The sequence below is a fragment of the Phocoena phocoena genome, chromosome 6 (genome assembly GCF_963924675.1).
Source record: "Phocoena phocoena chromosome 6, mPhoPho1.1, whole genome shotgun sequence".
In the NCBI taxonomy this organism is placed as follows: Eukaryota; Metazoa; Chordata; class Mammalia; order Artiodactyla; family Phocoenidae; genus Phocoena; species Phocoena phocoena.
The window spans coordinates 80,686,676-80,699,444 of NC_089224.1; the positions used below are offsets into that span (position 1 = coordinate 80,686,676).

Below are 12,769 nucleotides of genomic sequence, written 5' to 3' on the forward strand. Positions count from 1 at the left end.
GTGCCATTCGCTGTAGGGGATTCTTGGGCACTACCCATAGCCTCTGTATGCTCAGAGTAGGCAGCAATGCCTGTGACAAGGTGGAAGGTGGAGGTGTGCGTGCAGGGAGGGGGAAGAAGGCAGCAATCCCCCCACACCCCAATTCTCATCCTTGTCCTTAAAGCACAGTGCTTACCCTCACCATCCTCCAGACCCAACTCCTTTCCTGGCTGGGGCGTCCCTTGCTAACTGACCAACTGATTCATTAGCACAGCAAAGAAGGAGACTTGCCCACAAAGCACCTGATCCAACTCACAGTTTTACTCAAACAAGTAAAGAAGGAAAAATCCAGGAGGGCCTTTAAAAACTGAAAGCTAAAACAGACCTACTTGCTCAGTGGTCCTGCCTCTAACCTGAGGGTCCGTTCTTCCTCCCTGGAATTTCAAAGGCACACAGTTGACTCTAAGCCACCCAGACACCCTGGCCAAGGGCCTTTTGCACATCATGTGAATGATGGTGATGGTGGTTTTCAGTGGAAAAGCTCCCAACAGTCCTTGGGGATCTGGGCCTCAGTTTCTTCGTCTGTGACATGGGGCGGACTTTATGATATTCCTTAAAGTCACTGAAAGCAAGTGAAAAGAGCTCTGAACTGGATGTCAGGGACCTGGTCCCAGCCCTGGCTCCTGTCCTCTTGGGCCTCAGTTCCTCTTGGGCCTCAGTTTCCCCATCTATCTATACAACAAAGGGAGAGAACTAGGTGACCACTGAGGTCCCACAAACTGCTAAACCTTTGAAACTTAGCACATAGGTGCTCACACCATGCAATGAAGAAGGAATGACTATTCAGATATTAAACAAAAGGACTGACCTTCATTACAGACATCCCAGAGTTTCAGGGTTGGAAGAGGAGTGCAGGTTTCTCAAATATAGAGTTTCTACAAATGTGCCCCAAAATGCCTACATCAAAGTCCCTGGGGATTTGCTAAGCCTGCGACTCCCTGGGCCTCTCTGGAACCTGAATCAGCTTTTAATATGAGATTCCGATGCACATTCAAGTTTGAAAACCACCATTCTATCTGATGATGCAAAGTCCATATTCACATCTAATGTTCAGCTTTTGTGGCTTATCCCGTGTTGGGGAGCTTACTCCTTACAGGTACAACTTTTTCCAACCTTTGATGGCTCTGACCATGAGAAAGTCCTTCTACGTTCTGAGCTGAAATGGGACTTAGCACATTCCAGCAGGTCACAGCTGCTCTGCCTGCCCTGGGAAGGCCCCCTGGAGAGCGGAATACAGAAGCAGGCGCAGACCGGAGGCTGCTCCTCTCCAGCTGTCCTCTCTCGTCCTGGTCCCCCCTGCTGCTCACAATCTCTCATACACGTGCTGGCCTGCAAACGGACAGTGTCCCCAGTGGGTATGTCCCACTTGGCCATTAGCCCTGCTGTCTGGACACGACTCCATCACCATGTGGACACTCTGAGCCTTCGCTGAACTCCTTTCTGGTGTCTTCCGACCTCCAGCGTCCACCTCTGTCTTCTTCCTCCTCCCCATCCCAAGGGACAGGATCTCATTGGCATGCAAGTGTCAGTGGGTGCAGACAACATGCACCTCTTGACCAAACCAAAAGGGGCACCAGTCCAAGAACATTAAGAAGCAAAAGCCCCACTGGCTGTGGCCACACTTGGAAGGTTTGCAAACGTAATTCTGAAAGGTCACTGCCAGCCCTTAGTAATCTGGGCTCTGGAGGGCGAATCCTCTCATGTTGGGCATTCATTCTGGCAGCTTCTTGACAACCTCTGTCCACAGGGTGGAGAGTTTTCTCAAAATTAAATCTCTGGCTCTTTGCTCCCTAATGAAATTGATTTCTGCCTTGATACACAACAAAGCTTTCATTTTATTATTTGGCTAGGGTTTGACCACGTTAATTACAGTTTTTTTCAGCATGGCTGCAAGTAATTGAGTTCCCAAAAGTTACTTACTATTGGAACTGATTGCTTTTTAAAAGCACAACTTCCACAAAAGTAAAAGTCAACCCTTGTTTCATCACAGAAGATTTTTAGGGGGTAAGACTGGAACAATTGAGGACAGGAGAAAGTATTTTTCTAGCCTGAAAATCTGAACTCAAAACGGGATTATGCTCCCATTTGGAGACCGTGAATCTGAAAGGTGGGTGTGCCCAGCACATACCACCTTATGCATTTGCCACCTCAGTGGTTTCATCATCACTTGTGTCAGAACTCATATACTGCCCCCCCCAAGTTTTTAATCATTGTTACAGGCACAATTCTACCTGCCTCAGAGGATACGCTGCAGAAGCCTCTTCAATTTCTAACACCAGGTACCAGGGACTGCAAGGCGCCTGCCCAGCACCGTGTAAATGCATTTTCCCTTGGGAGGCTGTGTTCAGCCAGGGTGGGGCACACACCTTTAGTGTCAGGTGGAAATGAGGGGCCTGTGGCTACTCTTTGGCAAGTTGGGGGGTGGGAAGGAATTGTGGAAAAGATAAAGGACCAGAGATGCAGAAGCTGTGGGGAGACAGAGAGAGAGCTGACTAGGACTTCAGAGTTTACAAGGTACATCTCTGTCCACAATAGTATTAGTCACCTGGGCCACGGGGGGCTTATGTGGAGGGGACAATCGAAAAGTTGGCACTACAGGGAGTTAGCACCACAGGGAGAGGGGACACTGCAGAGACCTCTCCTCTAACACCAAACCTAATCATCCTTCTACCTTTCTGTTACTTCCCAATACATTATTATCGTCCTAGGCCCTGCTCACATGCCACCTCCTCCAGGAAGCCTTCTGAGATGCCCCCAGTCAGACTCACTTTCTTCCTCCCTTACTCATTCTCTGCTACACCTCCCTCCATCACAGTAGTCACCTATTCTTGTCCCCGTGCCTGGACTACAAGCTTAGACTCTGATGTGCCTCTGTCTCCCCATCCAGTCAAAGGCCTGGTGTCTGGTAGGAACGCAGCAGTGACACCTACACTGCTGAACTGTTGCCCCTGCCCTGAAAGTCTGCGCTGAGAATGTGACAAGCTGATCCTCAAGCCGCCCAGGGCCGTGAGCAGCGTGCAGATTTTCAAAAGGAAAACAGAAAAAGAAAAAAAGTTCTAATTAAAACATTTCTGAGAAGCCAGCTTTGCCAAAACCAATGGTTTCTGATATTCCTCCTAGGTGAAACAATCCTTAAAAAAAAAGGTATTAAAAGTGGCAGAAAGCACCCTTAGCTGGAAGGAGGATGGCGGCTGCTCACTGGGGGAGGGCTGCCCAGAAAAACATAGGGTTTTTTTTGAATTTAATTTTTTATACAGCGGGTTATTAGTTATCTATTTTATACATATTAGGGTATAAGTGTCAATCCCAATCTCCCAATTCATCCCACCACCACCGCACCCCCACCCCCCGCCACTTTCCCCCCTTGGTGTCCATACGTTTGTTCTCTACATCTGTGTCTCTATTGCTGCCCTGCAAACCGGTTCATCTGTACCATTTTTCTAGGTTCCACATATATGCATTAATATACGATATTTGTTTTTCTCTTTCTGACTTACTTCACTCTGTACGATAGTCTCTAGATCCATCCACGTCTCTACAAAGGACCCAATTTCGTTCAGAAAAGGGCAGATTCGAGGCACAAAATGGAAGTGTGTGCACGGGTGAGTGTGACACACCCACACTCATACACAGCAAAATATCATTTTTATAGCCTTAGCGTTTGAACTGTGGGAGCAAAGATGAGAGCTATAAAATCTGACATCCAATTTTATAAATCTGCCGCAAATACCAAGAATGTTTATGGAGAAAATGGGAGAGAAAATATAGTGTTATGGGCTCAGAAGGGTAATAACCCTGGGATGGGAGTCGAGACATCTGGGCTCTGCCAGCAACTCGCTGTGGGACCTTGGGAAGGTCCTTTTCCCTTCCTGTGCCTGTTTCCCTCATCCGAAAGCCAGGGTCTTGACCTGGATGATTCAAGACCCTTCTGGCTGCAAGGGCCTGAAGGTATGGGGAACAGGAAACCTTGGGATTTTACTGAATGAAGCTGGTTGCTTCCAGCCCCGCCAAATGCCTCTGGGCGGGGGCTGATCGCATTTCCCGGGGCGGGGCGGGGTGGGGGGTGGTGGTACCTAGCTGTTAGCAAAGTAAGACCCCCAATACTCCCCCGGGGAAAGCACAAGGCTCTGTAAATAACACCACCTGCATTCATACAGACACTCAGGGTTTACTAAGAGCTTTCCCTTCCGCTGTCTCCCTGAGCCTCGGGGCTGAGGCTCAGAGACGTGAAATAACTTGCTGGGTGACCCTCGTGGCTGGTGGAAGCAGTGGGGTTCAGGCCCTGGTCCTCTGGTCCCTGACTGCATCTTTCTCCATGTTGCTGTATCTGCTGATGGCAGATACAAGGTCTGTATCTGTCACCATGGCCTGTCCTTGCTGCACCCCACATGCCCTCTCAATCAAGCCATTCCCAGATGGCTTTTGCAAAAATATTATTAAATAAGTCCTATTAACAAGATGTTAGAAATGTGATTGGAAAGAAATATTTTTCTCATTTGAAGAGACCACCCAGTGCCTCAGAAGGGAACCTGTCCCAGGGCACAAGAAGCTTCCTGGCAACAGTTGGAACACCTCCCACGGCAGGCGAGCCTTACGGAGAGATTTATGGGGGCTGATATGAGATAATTAAAAACCAGCTGGAAATGTAATCAGGGTGGCTCTGACTCTGGAGGGGACCAGGGAGCTCTCGGGGGGGCAAAGGGCAATGCCGTGTGCTTGGCTGGGAGGGGAGACGCAGCAAGTCAGGAAGGGAAAACCCAGCCCATCAGCAGGCACGCTGGGCACCGCCAGGCTGGTGGGTGCTCTGGACAATGGGTTGGCAGTGTGAGTGTGGGCACCCCTTGCCTCTGGTTTTGGGCAGCTGAGTTAGGACGAGTTTCCTGGGTTTTTCAAAACCATTCCAGGTCCATGTTGCAGCTGGTGGTGCCACCACTCACCCAGCTGTTCAGGAATCTGGATGAGGCCCCTGACTTCTCGCTCTTTCTCACCCTCTTCAATTCTACCAGGACACGGCCTCTGTTCTACTCCCACTGCCCTAGTCCTTCGCTGAGCTGTTGCAGCCTCCTCAGCAGCCAGCGCTTCACCCCCATCTGCCTTCCAGACACCTCCACGGTCAGACGGGGTTTCTGCAAACCTGTCTCTGAAGTTCACTGTTTTCATTTAGTCTCCTGCACGGGGCGTTGGAGGAGCTCCTAATTGCACCACTTCCTTTAAACCTTTTAGAAGGAGAAAACACGTCGCACACTAATTGAGCAGAAAGTTCATTTTCCCTCCATCAGTCCTGAAAGGATGTGAAATCCTCTGTGTAGTGAGAGCAAAGAGGCAGCCCCTCTCCCCTGCCTGCCCTTTGTCTCAGGCCAATGCAAATGTTGCCAGAAAACAGGGCCTGGATGGGAAGCCGGGAGGCAAACAAGCTTCTTCCTCTCTCTGGTCTCAGTTTCTCCACCTGTACAGGGCATTGGGCCAGGTGATGTAAAAGGTCTCTTTCTGTTCCCTAAATCCCAAGGTTTCTGCTCAAGTGTACTTAATGTATGAGAGCTACTGTCCTGGACCAGGTTCTGGTTCTTGTAATCGACTCATAATGTCTGAAGATGTGGAGGGAGAGATAGGGGTCAGCAGGACAGTGAGGGGGACAGAAAGGAATGCCTGTTGAAGTGGTCATCATCTTCAGGTACTGATCAAGAACTGGGAGATCAGGGAGGTTAAGTGACTTACCCAAGGTCACACAGCCAGAACAAGGGCAGTCTGGATTTGACTCTAGCCCTGTGATTTGAGTCTCAGTCATAACAATGCAGGATTTTCTCAAGTTGCAGCCTGCATAAATTCTAAAATCCCACCACCATAAAGGGGAGTAGCTGCGGGCATGGACAGATCCAGACAATTCTCAAGGCTCTGCACCACACCAAGCTCTTTCCTCAATAACCCATGGCTTTCCAAAGTCTGTAACAAAGACAGTGGGCTACCACTCACTTAATGCCTGCTGGGCACATGCCGAGCACTTCACGTATATCATCTCTTCAGGAATACCTCTGTAAAACCCATTTTATAGATGAGGAAATTGAGGCTCAGAGATGTTAAGTCCCTTTGTCCAAGGCCACCCTGCTAGTAAGTGGTAGAGCTGGGGTTCAAGAGCCCAATCCAGACTGATCCAGAGCCCATGTCTTCTGCTACACAGAGCTGCCTCTATCCTGGGGAGATGGGGAGGAATTAGTGATGGGATATATTGAAAACTGTGGATTGGAAAGTAGGCAGCTTCTGTCCTCCCGGGCTGCTGTTTCCTCAGAATGGGCAGCTCCTTACCCTGCCCATCCCCAACCACCTCAACCCTCCTCACTTCCCAAGGCCCATGTCAAAACCCCTCCTCACTCTACCCCTTCCTGCCATCACTGTCTGCCTGGAGTCAGTCAGCTACCTCGGTGCCGGTCTGCCTGACCCCCACCTCTCTTCTGTACTCCCCCTTCTCCAGCCCTCACACCCCGCTGGCAGCTCAGAGAGGTGCAGAGTCACGGGAGCAGGCAGCCAGGAACCCAGGGCCCTGGTCAGCAGAGCAGTGCCCCAGGTGGCACACACCTGCCTTTCTTGAAGCTCTGCCCTCAAGGGCGGGCTGGAGAGAAGAGCAAGTGGTGGTGATGGAGTCCTACATCCTGGAGCAGGAGGTCACGCTGGGCAGGGAACCCAACAACGGCCGGGGAGGCTCCACTGTGGTCTGGGGGACCACCCTGGGGGCTTGGCCATGGGAGCAGCCCCCATGGAGCTGAGGGGCTGGAGCCTCAGATGTCGACCCGACAAGGGGTGCTCAGACGGCAGAAGGAAATGAAGTACATGCTCCCTGCCGATGATCGCAGGGCGAGCAGCCTTTCCTCATCCCCCGCCCCTCCCCGCCCCGCAAACCTTTATTATTTCTTGCTCCTGGCTGTCAGCAGCAACAAACTAAGATTAATCACTGGCCCGCCTGCCTAGACCCAGACATGCCTACTGTTCGAAAACTCTCTCCTCTACTATATAAATCAACGAGGGGAAAGAAGAAAGAAAAACAACTCTAAGAGAAATGTGCCCCCAGCGCCCCTGGAACGCAGCCCATCAGCTCCTCTGGCCCTGCTACGCTCACCACCCTCCCAGGAAGCATCTTTTGGGTAAAGACTGGCTGCCCAGCCGTCAGCACAGACCCCCAGCTCCAAGCAGGAACCTGACGGGCCTCGTTTAGCAATCAGAGCAGGAGGCATCTTGTCCCGCTCCCTCCTTCCCACCACGCTTAGGACTGAGCAGAAAGACAGCTTGGACCTGGAAGCAAATTTATGAATCAAATGCCAGACCCTCTTTCTGTGGCAACGGGGAAGACACTCGCCTGTGTCATCCAGAAGCAGATGTAGCCCAGACGCACCCCGAGGGCGCCTGACCTGGTGCAGCCCTGTCCACCTTGCTGCCTCCACGGCAATTTCTAAAGGCTCCGGGAAAGCTGGGAGGAGCGGAGACTGGCATATACCTGCTGAGCTGCATTAATTATTACAACAACTTCATGAGAGTGGCCTACGTGGCTTTCTAGGTGATGATCAGGGAGGTAAAGTCATTGGCCGAGAACCACACAGCAGGTAAGAGACGGAGCTAGGGTTCGAACCCAGGTATCTCTGGCTGCAGAGCCCATGCTTTTCCCTCTACTTTTTTTTTGTGTGTGTGTGGTACGCGGGCCTCTCACTGTTGTGGCCTCTCCCGTTGCAGAGCACAGGCCCCGGACGCACAGGCTCAGCGGCCATGGCTCACGGGCCCAGCCGCTCCACGGCATGTGGGATCTTCCCGGACCGGGGCACGAACCCGTGTCCCCTGCATCGGCAGGCGGACTCTCAACCACTGCACCACCAGGGAAGCCCCTTCCCTCTACATCTTTAAAAGGGCTGCCCTGGATCTCCCCTTGGGACGTATGGCCACGTGCTGCCCACCTCTCGGACTGTGCTAGCTCGGGTGGCATGTCTGTGGACATGTCGAGGAGAGGGAGGCAGAGAAGTGTTCCATTGGACACCCTGGTTCATGAATGGTTCTAGAATACAGCTCTGGGGACATGACTGTGACGCTGCTCAAAACCTTCAGGAACGCTCCCTGCCCTACAGGTTAGAGTCCCCAGTTCCTCAGCCTGATGACTAGGGCCACCCCTCTCCTTGGCTCCCATCAATGTCATCTGTTGTTCTTACACAAGCTCTGCACTTCCTGCCTCTGTACCATTCCCTCTGCCTGGCTGCCCTCTCTACCCTGTGCACAGGTCTAAGATCTGCCCAGCCTTCAAACACCCCTCTTCTGGTTCCTTCCCTCTTTCACAGCCCTGAGCATTTTCTGCCTTGGGGAGCCTTAAACTCAGATACTTCTATGAGTATCTGAGTTCCCCGTGTAAATACCACTTCTTCCCAGCTTGGGCTAGGAACTCCTGGAGACTGGAGCCCATTAAATAACAAGACACTGAAGGGGCAGAGCTTATGGGCTGAGGAAGGCTCCTGAGTGATCAGGGCTGAGTTGTACCCTGATGGAAAAAGGTCAGACCCCAGAAATGTCTCTTGAGGTCAGAATCTGGGCTACACATTTGCAAGGATGCTGTGAAGTTTGCCTTTGGGGATTTGAAAGCTGAAGGCCCCTTTGTGAGGGCTCCCTGGGGCCATGTCCCCCACTGGAGTTGGGGCTCTCAGTGCTTAAAGAGAACAGGGCTGGGCCCTTGTCAAAGGAGCAGGGGCATCCCTGCTGAGGCCTCAGGAGGGCCACTCTGTCTGCCCCCATCCCCGGGGGGTGCCCAGAACAGGCAGAGCCTGCCCTGTGTACGAGGAGGTCCTGGCGTTCTCCCTGCCTCCCCGGCCCTCAGCAGCAAACCCTCTGGTCTTTGGAGTCCTGTTTCCCTCATCTTGTCCAGATTCCTTTGCAAAAACTCATGAAACTAGAAATTGCAAAGAATCATTCACAGTCCAAAGTGCCTAAAGAACCCTTTTAATGAGATTTTTCATCCCTTTCCCCCACTGCTTGCCTTTCCAAACAGTAAACTGTGTTAGAGAGTGATGTTTTCTTGCCAACTTCTAAACGCTCAACCTTTTACTTCCCTGAGGCTAGAGTGAGTGTAGCAGGGGTCAGTGGTTGGTGCTGGGGCCAGCGTGCGTGCTGACGGCTTGAGAGGGCGCCAAGGGTCTGACGACCTGTCAGGTCAGGCTGGAGAGGGGAAGAGGGAGCGTTCTGCAGAAGGAGGGGATGAGGGCAGTGTTCAAAAGCAATGAGGCAGGACCTCTGCAAGACTGCTTCACGGGTGGGGGCGTCCGCCATGGAGGGGACTTGGATGGATGCGAGGAGGTGAGGGAGGCAGGCGCCATCTTGGATTGCCACGGGTGCGGGGGGTTTTGGTGAAGGGGCAGGTGGGTGGCAGCTTAGGCTGGTCCGGGGATCTGCCTGGTCCCCACAGTGGGAAGCAGTCGCCATCTCTCTTGTCAGTGTGGTCAACTACCAGCTGGGGAGCTGGTCAGTCACAAATCCCCTCTGGGTCTCAGTCTCCCCAGCCATGAAGCAAAGGGACTGGACCAGGCAGGCTGCCTCTACGGTCGCTTCAGGTTCGACACCGATGACCTTCTGGCCGGTGTAAGGAGTGCTTGGGAGCGGGTGGGGAGACACTGGGCTGGGAGTCCTCTGCCTCCACTCCAGTCTCAGCTGGTCGGTCAGCTTCCTCCACCCTAAGGTGAGAACGAGGATGGTGATCTCTGCCCTGGCCACCCCGTGGGGCTGTCCCGAGGCGAACGCGCAGGCTTTCTAAATCGTGAAGTGCTGTGGATTTGCAGGGTGGAAGTGGGGTTTAAGCATACAGGCGGGTGCCTGAGAGTGGCCCCGTCACTAAGAACTGAGTCTCAGGTCCTTTGCAGGGCGCGAGTCCTGCCCAGGCTCTTCTGCATCTCCAGGGCTTTGCCTAGCCTGTCCCCTCCACCTGAGATGCCCACCAACTGTCCCTGCTTGGGGAATGCCTACCCTTTCTTTAAGGCTTAAGTGCACCTCTGCGCAGCAGCTTCTCCAGACCCTCTCACTCCAGTGCCAGCTCCGGCCCCCAAGGGCCTCTGTGCAGACATGCAAGCAACAAGGCCCAGACTGGGAGCTCTGCAGCCTGGGCCGGGCTGTCCTCTCCTCTGCTCCCTCTGCTGCTCAGCCTAGTGCCTGGTACCAAGGGCTCTGATAAACACGTGCTGAGGGAAGGACGGGAGGGGTGGAGGGCCCTGTCCTCTGGGGCCAGACTCCCCCAGACACTTTCCTCCACCCTGGAATACCCTCATAGCATGACCCAAGGCTCACATGATAACATAGCTGGAATTCCAATGTAAATTTGCACCTCACTCCTGATAATGCCACTCCCCACCCTACCCCCACCAGGGAGGCTTCGGGATGTGAGAGTCCCGGGCCCTCCATGGTGGCTGGTAAAGCTAGCACTTGCCCCAAGCAGCCGGGACATTCAGTACCAGGGCAGTTCCATTTGTGGTTGAGGTGATGAATGCCAGGTGTCACTCCCTGGCCGGCAGCCTGACTGGTCACTGGGAACTGAGGCTGCTCTGGAAAACAAGCCCACCTCCACATGGCGGGCTGCTCTGGCCAGCCACGGATGGCCTAGCCCTCCTCCCCACTTCTGGCCTTCTTCAAGAGAAAGCTCACCAGGTAAGACCACCCCTCTGGCGTTTGGGAGCTAATGGCTCCTGACAAGCATGCAAAACTAAACCCTCCACCTCCAGCACCCATGGGCAGAGATCAGTCATCCAAATTGCACTTCCCGATAATGAGAACTGACAGGACGGGTCCAGGAAGACAAACCTGGGCCTGATGGCAGAGTGCTCTGATCTGGGATCCCAGCGCAGGCCCCTGGGTTGCGCCCTCAGTCTCCTCCACCTCCTCCCCTCGCCTGGGGAGGTGCAGGGGATCCTGCCACAGCACTCCAAGGACAATGGGTGGCTGAGCCCACGGGCAGGGGAACTCCGGAGAGCCAGAGACACTGAAAAGCATTGATGTAAGGAGAGCAGCGTCACCTCTCATGCACAGATGAGGACACTGAGGCTCAGAAAGGTGATGTGGCTGCCAAGTCCACAAGGCCAGCAAGTGGGGAAGCCCGGGCCCTGGACTATAAGCCTGTTACAGAGCAGAAGAGAATCGAGGCGCTCTCCATCCCGAGAGTGGTCCTACGGTCTAGGGAAGGGAGCAAACCAGGAACGAAAAGGGAATTATGCTCTTAGGACTTTGACAGAAACACTCTTCTGAAGACCCATCGGTGAGCTGGCATTTGGGCCTGTTTGTATAATGGAGGGCATGGGCTCAGGGCACTGAGGAATGGACCACGCAGGCACCGCTGGCATGAGTACTCCTGCCACTGGCTCGAGATTCCTTGTGTGTTCCCGTGCTGGCGCCTCAGCCCCAAAACATCCTGGGAACTTGGGAGGCTGTTTCTTCCTTGCAGGCAGGGCTGTGGTAGGGTCACCAGGGGCCCCAACGTCCAGCCAGGCCTGCCCAGTGCAGGGGCCCAGCACGCGCCCAGTGAACGAACAGAAGTGCGATGGGGCCCTGGCCCTCATGATGAACGACTGGGCCTGGCACGGGGAGCCCCACCCTTTTCTCTGTGCATTCAATCAGCCCTCTCGGGAAGACGCCTCTGGCCTGGTCCCAGACGACAGAATTCCAGGAAGAATGAGATCCACTGAGGAACTCAGAGATTGCCACAGCGTGATGAGAGTGAGGAAGCCCAGGGCGTGGGCAGGCTGTCTGGGTCACCAGGGAAAGGTGGTGACACAGGCATCCCATCTCTGATGTCACTTGCTTCTTTTACCTCTTGCAGTCCAGAAAGGCACAATTCACCTTGAGGTGGGAAGGTGAAGATCTGGAAGCATCATTCATGGGCACCCGGGTTGCTAGGTTACCTCGAACAGTAAGGGAGGGAGGGGACTGCATGGAGCAGTGGGGAGTTGAAGACCCCCTGGCCCCAGGCAGCACAGCCAGCGGTGTGCACCTGACCCCACCGTGGCCCTCTGGCTTTGGCCGCCTCCAGCCCAGCCATGGTTTAGTGTATTGAATTTTCCTGGGCTGCAATAACTGGCCTGATTCTTTAAGCTGTCAGGCCTGATGGTGGACGATGAAGCATGCATGTGCCGTTTGTCCTGGGTGCCCTCCCAGCTGCTTAGAAATCCCCTCCATGTCCTCCCTGGCAAGGCGGTTGTCCAGCTCCTGGTTGCACACCCCCAGTGATGAGATACTCGCTACTTCCTGAGGCAGCTTTGGATCGTTCTGATTCCTGATTGGCTCTGTTAGAGAACTGCGCTTCTCACTGACCTGGAATCTGCCTGCCCATAACTCTCCCATCTACCACTTCTGCCCTGATGTCCTTGAGAGATCTGTGGTTCCCCCAAGTCTCCACACACCCTCCCTTCTCCAGGCGGACTTCCAGTGTCTCTGCTTCCTGCCCAGGCTCTGCTCTGCAATTTGTCACTGTCCCTCTCAGGTGGGGTCAGTCCTGAGCAGAGAACACAGGCCAATCTCTCTCTCCTTGGCTGCACTGACCCTACTGACTACACCACCCGGCCTGCACGGGGCTCTCCTGACAGGTGCATCCCAGCAGGCCCTCTCTCTATCACATGGCCTTGAACAATGGTGAGTAGAGCAGAAAGGAAGCAGGCAGAGGGCTGCACCACTCCTGATGGTCTGTGCTGGCTGAAGGGCCTGGGTTTATACCCCAGTTCTGTCACTAATTCTT

General features: G+C 53.7%; 1 protein-coding gene across 1 annotated transcript in view; it reads right to left on the reverse strand.

Annotated features, from left to right (window-relative positions):
* SHB (SH2 domain containing adaptor protein B) overlaps window positions 1–12,769 on the reverse strand; it is a 133,919-nt gene that overhangs the window by 9,949 nt on the left and 111,201 nt on the right. The gene's annotated exons all lie outside the window — the stretch shown is intronic.